The sequence below is a fragment of the Salvelinus alpinus genome, chromosome 2 (genome assembly GCF_045679555.1).
Source record: "Salvelinus alpinus chromosome 2, SLU_Salpinus.1, whole genome shotgun sequence".
NCBI lineage: Eukaryota > Metazoa > Chordata > Actinopteri > Salmoniformes > Salmonidae > Salvelinus > Salvelinus alpinus.
The window spans coordinates 113,646,756-113,658,470 of NC_092087.1; the positions used below are offsets into that span (position 1 = coordinate 113,646,756).

An 11,715-nucleotide genomic window follows, 5' to 3' on the forward strand; every position below is an offset into this window, starting at 1 on the left:
AAAGCTCCGCCTTAACTCAGCTCACTGGTCACCATAGCAACACCCACCCATAGGACGCGCTCCAGGAAGTATATCTCACTGGTCATCCCCAAAGCCAACACCTCTTTGGCCGCCTTTCCTTTCAGTTCTCTGCTGCCAATGACTGGAACGAAATGCAAAAATTGCTGAAGTTGGAGACATATATCTCCCTCACTAACTTTAACATCAGCTATCTGAGCAGCTTACCGATCGCTGCAGCTGTACACAGCCCATCTGTAAATAGCCCATCCAACTGCCTACCTCATCCCCATGCTTTTATTTACTTTTTTTCTATTTTGCACACCAGTATTTCTACTTGCACATCATAATCTGCACATCTATCACTCCAGTGTTAATTTGCTAAATTGTAGTTACTTCGCTATTTTGGCCTATTTATTTCCTTACCTCCGTACTCCATTTGCACACACTGTATATAGATTTTTCTATTGTGTTATTGACTATACGTTTGTTTATCCCACGTGTAACTCTGTGTTGTTTTTGTCGCACTGCTTTGCTTTATCTTGGCCAGGTCGCAGTTGTAAATGAGAACTTGTTCTCAACTGGCCTACCTGGTTAAATAAAGGTGGAATATATATTTTTTAAGTCTTAGCTTTATTGACAACACCCAAATGGATACTGTCATTAACGCGGTTCTTCAATAATTACACATAATTCTTAATACTGTAGCTGTTTAGTTACAGTCAAATGTTTAACTATCATCAGCTGATCCAGGAAATCATTTTCTGAATTCCAGTCACATGAGAAACATCACGACATGCAACAACAACCAAAGTGCTTCTTCATTCATTACTCTGGTAAAGACAGTTATGCCGTGCTCCACGTTGGATCCAACATCCCTAACAAATTGATGTTTATAATGTTATTGTCTGCTTGATTTACTGGTAGGGTCTCGTTAGTCTGTTTGCACACAGAGATCCTTAGCTCATCATTTGTGGAGAACTGTTCCTTGATATATAGATATACAACACACACGCTCCAGTATGTCTGTAGTTATTGTGGTTCAGTGAAGTTATGGGTCCTACAGTAGGTCTATGTTGTTGTTAGGTGAAGTTATGGGTCCTACAGTAGGTCTATGTTATTGTTAGGTGAAGTTATGGGTTCTACAGTAGGTCTGTTGTTGTTAGGTGAAGTTATGGGTCCTACAGTAGGTCTATGTTATTGTTAGGTGAAGTTATGGGTCCTACAGTATGTCTATGTTGTTGTTAGGTGAAGTTATGGGTCCTACAGTATGTCTATGTTGTTGTTAGGTGAAGTTATGGGTCCTACAGTATGTCTATGTTGTTATTAGGTGAAGTTATGGGTCCTACAGTGGGTCTATGTTTGTTATTAGGTGAAGTTATGGGTTCTACAGTAGGTCTATGTTGTTGTTAGGTGAAGTTATGGGCCAATTTGGCAAACAGTGTGCAAACCCTCATTGTCAGGCTGATGGAAAAGCCAAAGAGCATTTTACTGGTTGAAGTGTTTTTAGAGTACAAAGTGGTTGATTTGCGATGATGACACAAACATTATATTAAGCAGGACATTCAAACGATCCTTACAATTATAATCCAAAGTAGTGTGAAATGTACTCATAAGCAACTTGTAAATGGAGGTTACTCCCCTGAGTTTTCCCCCATTCACATTCAGAATACATCGTGAAAAACTAAAATCTTTGCTCGCCGTTTTTGCTCCAGGCAGATATACTACATCCATAACTAGCGGTTTCCTCATTAGCAGATATACTACATCCATAACTAGTGGTTTCCTCATTACCAGATATACTACATCCATAAATAGTGGTTTCCTCATTACCAGATATACTACATCCATAACTAGCGGTTTCCTCATTAGCAGGGAGGAGTTTCTACAACCAAATTGCATTTGCATCACCCTCGTGCCGCAATTTTATTAAACACAGAAAGGGGCCTATATTGGAGACCAAAAGTCGTTTGGCACAGTGCTTAGAGTTTCAACAACATGAATAACTTATTTCGAGCCTACAATCATCGATGTTACTACTAGTGTGAAAACAAGACAAAATATGACTATTGTTGCTCATTTTAAGACAAATGTCAAATAATCATTACATTCATTACAGACGTCAATTGTTGTACAACATCATGGCTACGCTGTTGGCATCACCTTTTACAGTGGATTTCCGCTGTTGTGGGCCTTTAACCATCTGTCTAACTTTGTTGTTCACACAGGAGAGAGACGGGACTATCGTGGATCCTCTGGGGAGCCTCAACAACCTTGTGATGCTGAAGAGGCAGAGAAGAGTCTCTCCAGATCAGGACACCTCAATAATCATCTGCAGAGATCCACAGGGAGGAGAACTCACTGCTGCTCTGACTGTGGGAAGAGATTCACCTCCACATCAGGCATTAAAATTCATCAGAGAATCCACACAGGAGAGAAACCTTATAGCTGTGATCAATGTGGGAAGAGGTTTACTCAGTCAACCAACCTGATATCACACCAGAGAACACACACAGGAGAGAAACGAGAGAAACCATATAGCTGTGATGAATGTGGGAAGAGTTTTTATACATCTAGACATCTTACTGTACACCAAAGAACACACACAGGAGAGAATCCTTATAGCTGTGGTCAATGTGGGAAGAGTTTTACTCAGCTAAGCAGCCTGATATCACACCAGAGAACACACACAGGAGAGAAACCATATAGCTGTGATGAATGTGGGAAGAGTTTTGATACATCTAGCCATCTTACTGTACACCGAAGAACACACACAGGAGAGAAACCGTATAGCTGTGGTCAATGTGGAAAGAGTTTTACTCAGCAAAGCAGCCTGATATCACACCAGAGAACACACACAGGAGAGAAACGAAAGAAACAGTATATTTGTGATGAATGTGGGAAGAGTTTTGTTACATCTAGCCATCTGATTCGACACCAGATAACACACACAGGAGAGAAATCTTATAGCTGTGCTCAATGCGGGAAGAGTTTTTCTACATCTAGCCATCTGATTCGACACCAGATAACACACACAGGAGAGAAACCTTATAGCTGTGCTCAATGTGTGAAGAGTTTTACTCAGCTAAACAACCTGATAGTACACCAGAGAACACACACAGGAGAGAAATCTTATAGCTGTACTCAATGTGGAAAGAGTTTTACTCACCTAAGCAGCCTGACAGGACACCGGAGAACTCACACAGGAGAGAAACCTTATAGGTGTGATCAATGTGGGGAAAGTTTTACTTCATCTAGCTATCTAACTATACACCAGAGAATACACACAGGAGATAAACCTTATGGCTGTGATCAATGTGGGAAGAGTTTTACTGCATCTAGCTATCTAACTAGACACCAGAGAATACACACAGGAGATAAAACTTATGGCTGTGATCAATGTGGGAAGAGTTTTACTGCATCTAGCTATCTGACTAAACACCAGAGAACACACACAGGAGATAAAGCGTATATCTGTGATCGATGTGACAAGAGATACTCTGATAAAAGATCTCTGATCAAACATCAGAAAATACATACATGAAGGAGTTGTTTCATGATATCAATGAATTAATGTCACAATGTAGAATGTTTTAACATTGTAGTAGGAGTATTTTAATGATGTCACAATGTAGAATGTTTTAACATTGTAGTAGGAGTATTTTAATGATGTCACAATGTAGAATGTTTTAACATTGTAGTAGGAGTATTTTAATGATGTCACAATGTGGAATGTTTTAACATTGTAGTAGGAGTATTTTAATGATGTCACAATGTAGAACCCTAAATGTTTGTCCCCTGTTCTTTTGATTTCAACATGATATGGATATTAGCCTCAGGGGGAAAATCCAGGCTCTGAAATGAAAGAGTACTATTTATGTGATTTAACAAAATTGTCCTAACAAAAAAGAGTTGTTACACTTACCACGTTGGTGACCCACTTGAATCAAAATGCAACACTTCAAAATGTAGCAAGCTGTTTTCTACAAATTGTCCTCTAACCAGGGATGTACACATTACTCCCAGATTCCGTGTGGTTTTTGAGTTGTTAGTTTTAACAGGACGTGCAACCTCATCTCCCTCCTCTCGGCACAATTTATTTTAGCATGATATCGATGAGTGGTGACAAATAAGTGTTGCATTCCATTGTTTAGCGACCCCTACATTTAAATGCATCACTCCAAAATGTAGCTGACTGTCTTCTGCAGGTTGTCCTCTAACCAGTGAGGTAAAATATATCTCCCATTTCCATGTGTTTTTTTAGTTGTGTTAGTTTCAACAGCATGAACAACCTGATTTCCCCCCTAATCGATATCAGTGATTTATTGCTACTTGTCAAAACAACAGCGTTTCTGGTGCTTGTGCAGTTTATAAGGAGCTTGTTTTACAATTATTGTGGCAGATGTTTGTGTATATACCACATGTTAGGTTTTCAATTTATCCCAAACTGTTTCTGCATATTGGTTATTGATTTGGACACGTTAAAACTTTTTTTAAACGATTATTGTGGCAGATGTTTGTGTAAATAGCACATGTTATGTTTAGGTTTTCAATTTATCCCAAACTGTTTCTGCAAATTGGTTATTGATTTGGACACGTTAAAACTGTGTTTTGACATTGGGGCTATCCCACCTGGCACAATGTAATTAAAAAGCCGTTGAAAATAAGACTATGCAACCAAATATTTAATATTTCCAATTCATGTAACATTTAGTAATGGTAATTATTTATGCAACCAACTGACAATTTTTTGGTACAATTATATTGACAATGTTGCCCTGCTTTTAGAATATCAGGGTTCATTCTCAGATGTGCCAAACCAAATGTACTAGAGCAGGGGTGTCAAAGTCAAATGGACGGAGGGCCAAATAAAAAATTTAGCTACAAGCCGAGGGCCGGACTGTTCGAATGTTCATTGAAAAATGTCAGAAATGTCGGTGCTCTCATCCACAGCCAAGGAATATGCAATGAAATCTTTTCCCTTTTTCACAAGCTGCTCTTTTAGATTGATGGACAACTGGTCTACTCTCTCGGCAATGGTGTTTCTGCTCAGACTCACATTTAAAAAGAGTTGCCTTTTTTCTGGGCAAACTTCGTCACAAACTTTAATCATGCAGTTTTTGATGAAATCCCCCTCCGTAAATGGCCGGGCTGATTTAGCGATCTCTTCTGCCAAAATAAAACTGGCCTTGACAGCAGCCTGGCCTTGTGATTTGGCTTTTTTGAACAGAGCCTGTCGAGATTTGAGGCCTCGTTTTAATTCCTCTGCCTTTTGTAGCCTTTGTTCCATGTCCATATTCTTGTTTTTGTCCGCGTGTTTCGTTTCATAATGTCGTCTCAGATTATACTCTTTCAGTACCGCCACACTTTCTCCACACAGAAGACACACAGGTTTTCCAGCTACCTCCGTGAACATATACTCCGACTCCCACCTTGTTTGAAACCCCCGGTTCTCAGTGTCCACCTTCCGTTTTGCCATTTTTGATGGGTATCTGAAAGTTAATTTTACTGTGATGCTGACGACTGCTGTGCCAATAAATATTGAAATGAAGCAGCCTACTGCTCGGTGCGTCACCGTTGCATTGTGGGAAATGTAGTATTGGTGCGTGTAAAAGATCTGCGGGCTGCCGGCTTGCTGCGGTCTGCGGGCCGGTTCTAATAATAAATCAAGATCATCCCAGGGGCCGTAAAAAACCTTCTCGCGGGCCGGATGTGGCCCGCGGGCCTTGACTCTGACATATGTGTACTAGAGCATGACATTGGGGACTGGGCTCCGATCCAACAACATGCCTATCGAGTGAACCCTGAAAAGAGAGAGAAGCGCCGCAGTGAGGTGGAAAGTTACTACGGATATTGCAGGAGTTTCCTTTTGAAATTAGACATGTCCGGGGTAAGGACAACTTGGTTACTGATTGTATCAAGGGTGGGCAGTCAAAAAGTTTTGCGTTTTGCGTTTAGGCTGTGAGTTGCCATGGATCACAATTTATTTTGACTGCACGGTTTTCCGTATTGGAGATGAGTTTTGTTTGGGCTCGTTCCAAGGGGACGAGAGTTTTAGAAGCTGGTGAGTTTTAGGAAGATGAGAGTTCTAGAAGCTGGTTTTTAATTGTTGACAGCCAGTAGACGCCATGTTTATATTGGTGAAGGTGAAGCATTGTAGTTGATTATAATGTGAAATGGAAGTTGTTTTCTGTTGGTAAGCTTTCTCTTATGGTGTTATAGTCTTTGGTTTTCCATTTATGTTTTGAGGTTGGACTTCAGCACCAGTTGTCTTGATGTCATAATGATAGTTTAACCAGGTGACCATGATGTCATAATGATAGTTTAACCAGGTGACCATGATGTCATAATGATAGTTTAACCAGGTCAAATGTTCACCTTTATTTAACCAGTTGAGAACAAGTTCTCATTTACAACTGCGACCTGGCCAAGATGAAGCAAAGCAGTGTGACAAAAACACAGTTACACATGGGATAAACAAAAGTAAAGTCAATAATACAACAGAAAAATCTATATACAGTGTGTGCAAAATGGAGTAAGGAGGTAAGGCAATAAATAGGCAATCGTGGCGAAATAATTACAATTTAGCAATTAAACATGAGTGATAGATGTGCAAAGGAGCAAAAATAAATAAATAACAATATGGGGATGAGGTAGTTGTGTGTGGCTATTTACAGATGGGCTGTGTACAGGTACAATAATCTGTAAGCTGCTCTGACAGCTGATGCTTAATGTTAGTGAGGGAGATATATATGAATCCAATGACCGACCAATCGAAAGACTCTTGGTCCCTCTTAGTATGAAAACCGGGTATCAATCCCATGTCAAAGGATTCAACTACTGAAAACAGAAACAAACAATTGGATCAACCAGATCAATCCTACTTTTCAAGCCTGCTGAATGTGTGGTGGAGTGGTAAACACCACCCCCGGCTCTACCAGGGGCTTGAGGTGGTCTCCCACAGCTCTGCTTATGTCATGTTCTGTGGCCTTGCCGTTCCATTTCTTGACTGCACCTGCAACACAGAAAGAAACACATTTAGTCATATTATATAAAACACTCAAAGTAATGGATATGGAGCATCTATGGCCTCAGTTACACCTGGCACCTAAATGTGACTTCTGTCATCCGATCACTCTAAGCTGCATTAGGTTCAGAACAACCAGGATGTGCCTTTGACGCAGTCAGGCCACCAAATATCCATAAGCAATGTAAAGAGATGTGGGGAAAAGTACATTGTACACAAATTACCTTCATAATATCGAAGAACAAATGTGTGTGCCTGAGGGGAAATTAACTTTCATACAGCCAAAAGGGGTGAGAAATTACACCAATATCAGTGGACAATTTGCACCAACGTAAATAAACATAGATGATGGATCATATTCCCTTTTGCTTATGTGATGAACCACTAAGGGAACATAAATATTTACCATCTAAACCATGTGTGACCTCTCACCTCTCTGGCTGTAGAAGTGTTCTTCCTAACCAGTCCTTCAACAGCTCTCTGACTGAGCTCCACCCTCACTGTGTCTTCAGAGGAGAGGAAGGCTGAGGAGGGATGGAAGGATGAATGGATCAGTCAGTCAATAAAGTGTAGAGCTGCTGTCTGACAAAATCACTATTTTAGTAGTTCATTAAAGTAAATAAGACATTATGACTGATGAATACCAACTATCAATCACTTAGATCATGTATTTTCAGATAGAGACACATCCTTGGGATATCCCTAGCCCGTTGAAGTTGACATTTAAAATGGTTAAGGTTATGGTTTAGGGCAGGGATGTCCCAAGGATCCCGGAGTGCATTGACCATTGTGCATTCTTCTGTCTCTTTTACATAGCAGGTGATGGGTTCTGACTTCTGAACTTGAAAATATGAAATATCCTTATTATGTGAAATTGAATGAAACAATAATGTATGTTGATGCTAATATGATGTACAATATTCCATGATGTTTCTATATGATAACAGTAGAGTAATATATTTAATATGATGTACAATATTCCACGATGTTTCTATATGATAACAATAGAGTAATATATTTAATATGCCATATACTATTTTTTAACAGCTTCACAAATTAATTTAATTTTCATTAACTTCATTATTATTATGATTCAGCTGACTGCCCAGTTCAACGTCAGTTCACCGTCTCACCTCATACTGTATTGGAGCAGCAGCAGCTGACTGCCCGGTTCAACATCAGTTCACTGTCTCACCTCATACTGTATTGGAGCAGCAGCAGCTGACTGCCCGGTTCAACATCAGTTCACCGTCTCACCTCATACTGTATTGGAGCAGCAGCAGCTGACTGCCCAGTTCAACATCAGTTCACCGTCTCACCTCATACTGTATTGGAGCAGCAGCAGCTGACTGCCCGGTTCAACGTCAGTTCACCGTTTCACCTCATACTGTATTGGAGCAGCAGCAGCTGACTTGATCGTTGATGCTAATCAGCATGTTTTGAATCTGAAAGTAAATAGAGCCGACTACAACTCTAAAAATGAAGGGTTCAACTGGAGTTGTTCTCAGATCCCCTAAGAACCGTGGGGTTCTTGGCCAATGAAAAACAGCCCCAAAAGGTTCTTCAAAGAACTTGTTAGAAGGTGGGTTCATCGAGGAACCTCCGTTGTTGCTGGACTTCTTCCGGGAACTTCGCAATTACAACTGAAAACGATGGTGACAAGTTTGGATGCGACAACAGTTAAAAAGGTTAAGTTGGGTTGATGTTTGGCTCTGAATATGTATCGAAATAATTTATTATAATAATATAACATACTAATAATGAATAACGAAGACAATGATGGTTTTCTGTGAATATCTTCCATAACGTTACTATAGTTAATTACCGTAAATATTAGAAAACCGGTTTTGACCGTCGGCGTTGTATGAGCTACAGTACAGTACCGTTATCTAGCTAGATAACGTTATGTCCTAACTAGGCACAACTAGGTTTGGATTATTTCCCTAAACTATATTCTTTCCCATATATTGTATATCGTTTCCATAAAGCCAACATGGCTTTACACTCATTAGCGTAAGTTTCCAATCTAGAGAAGTTCTCACTTTTGTGATAATGAACTAGCTAACGTTAACTAACTAACTAAGGACGGTGACCTGTCCAGACGAGATGTTACAACGAACTGAATCGTCAATGGAGGTCTTCCTCTTTATATAGCCTGCTACAGCATGCAATACTATTAACTCACAAGGGGGCATAACGTTACATGGACAATACTATCCCATTTTGGAAACGTTACATGTACAATACAATCTCATTTTGGAAACGTTACATGGACAATACTATCCCATTTTGGAAACGTTACATGGACAATACTATCCCATTTTGGAAACGTTACATGGACAATACTATCCCCATTTTGGAAACGTTACATGTCCGCCCCCTTGCGGACGGAAATTAATATCTTTGCTGGTATCTGTAGATGGGATTCAAATGCATAATGGTATTAATACAGTGTCTAGACTACCTCTTTTGTATAAATGCCCTTCAGAATCCAAAACACAGTATTGCCACGCAGCAAAATGTTGTGTATAATCTTTCAAGTCAGCCTGATAAAATATTGAACAATTTGTGTACAAAGATATCTTGAAATGTGATATTAGGCCTGTATGGCAGTACTGTTACTGTATGGCAGTACTGTATTGGCTAGTGCTTTCTCCAATATGTTCTTCTATTTTACATTACATTGTATGTTGATGCCATTTATCTTTCAATATTTATTTAATATATATATATATATGTTTTAATGCTTGTAAGACTATTCTTTGACACATTTTCTCTTCCTCTGAAATCCTTATAGGACAGAACATGGACACAATGCAATTGGGATCAAGAAGAAGGTACAGATATATTGTAGGACAGCTGCATTTGAAGTGTACATTTAACCTACATAGCAGTCAATACAAACTGACATCTATTAGCATACAAATGTGTGCAAATGATCAGTTCAGATCTTCTCAGAAATGAATCAAGTCCATGGAATGGATATAGACAAAAAGATAATTCAAGGACTATCAGAGGTCGAGAGGCGAGGCAGGGGTGAGGACATCATCCTGCTACGGCTGTATTTTTTATTTTCCCTTAAATTCCCCCAAAATGTCAGAAAAACACTTATGTTGTTAAGTTACTGTGTTCTGGGAGAAGAGAAGTTGGGGTGAAGTTACCAGGGCCGGTCATAAAGATGGCAAACTTCCTAACATAACTAAGTGGATACGATATACACACTAAAGCTGAAAAATCTGTATTTAGCATCAAGTCTACAATATTGTTAGTTTACATATGATTCATTTTTAATGTATGTTGTTTTTATTGTACATCATTATTTATACATTTTTAAATGTCATGAAAAGCACTATACAAAGTAAATGTATTATTTATTATGGTCTGACATGTCTGCAGAAATGTTGCAAATTTGTAATGTGTTTGGTTTGGTAAGTTGTTTTGTAAATATTAATTCACATTTGTGGTGCCACTAAATAAACAATGAATTATTTCAATCAATATTGTCAATATTGTTATTATTAAAATATGTTTTTATAATGGAGGGAGGGTGGACAGGAAGTTAAAAAAATGAAACCCAAAAGGTTCTTTGAGGAACCATGATAAGGGGTTCTTCAATGAACTTATAGGGGTTCCCACAAAACGTTCTTTGAATAACTTTTAGGGGTTCCCCTACAGTTTCAATTTGAAGAACCCCTAAAGGATACTCCAAGAAACTTTAGTTTTTAGAGTGTATATTGATAAAAGTTACCTTGTCCGAGAGACATTTACATAGTTATATTATACACAGCCCCATTTGGGATGAATATTTTGGGGCGAAATAGCGGCCACAACAGACAGACCTGATATGGCCCATAATTCGACGTCACGTGCTGAGTGGGTATGACCAAAGTTATTCTATTTAGCTACACTTTGTAGTAAATTTTTACACTATAATTAATGTTTCTGATGCCACATAGCCCGTTTTAAAAGGGAGTCGTTGGTTTTTAGTGGCAGTCGCTTTTTAGCTTTTTGTCTGAAAGTATTTTCTCAACTGCGATACCAATTCCAGTCAGCAGGTGGCGATGTGCGTCTTTCAGGTGATTCTGCCACCGTGAAGTATAATCTAGTGGACGGGACACTTCTTCAACATCAACAGCTAATCAGCCACCTTGGTTCACTAACTTTATGGAGAAAGGTTTATTCAATACATCTAGCAACTCCTCTCATACTGGGAAATTACAGGAATAACCTAATAAAATAATAAACCTCCACACAGGAATACACACTCAGAGCCTCCTGACTGGGCCCTGTTAACACCTCCACACAGGAATACACACTCAGAGCCTCCTGACTGGGCCCTGTTAACACCTCCACACAGGAATACACACTCAGAGCCTACTGACTGGGTCCTGTTTACACCTCCAAGGTGACCCCCCTCACACTGGAATACACACTCAAAGCCTACGAGGCTTTTCTAAAAACTACACTTTGTGTGGTTCGCTCACCTCTTTTTTTAAACTAGGTTTGAGATTTGGTATCCACTCAGCTCGCTGCCTCTCAGATCAAAGGTGGGTCCATCTGCTCCATTCCCAAAGTGTGGTCTCCCTGAGATCCCAAGTTTGAGGGATCCCTGGTGCACCATTTACCCAGGTCGCCAGGAGCGGTCAACAAGTCAAGATTCACATCCCCCATCGCCAAATGTGGTGGTTAAT

At 39.5% G+C, this 11,715-nt stretch overlaps 1 pseudogene; it reads left to right on the forward strand.

The window, feature by feature from the left end:
- The window catches only part of LOC139547821 (zinc finger protein 271-like), a 145,768-nt pseudogene that overhangs the window by 13,717 nt on the left and 120,336 nt on the right, over nucleotides 1-11,715 (forward strand).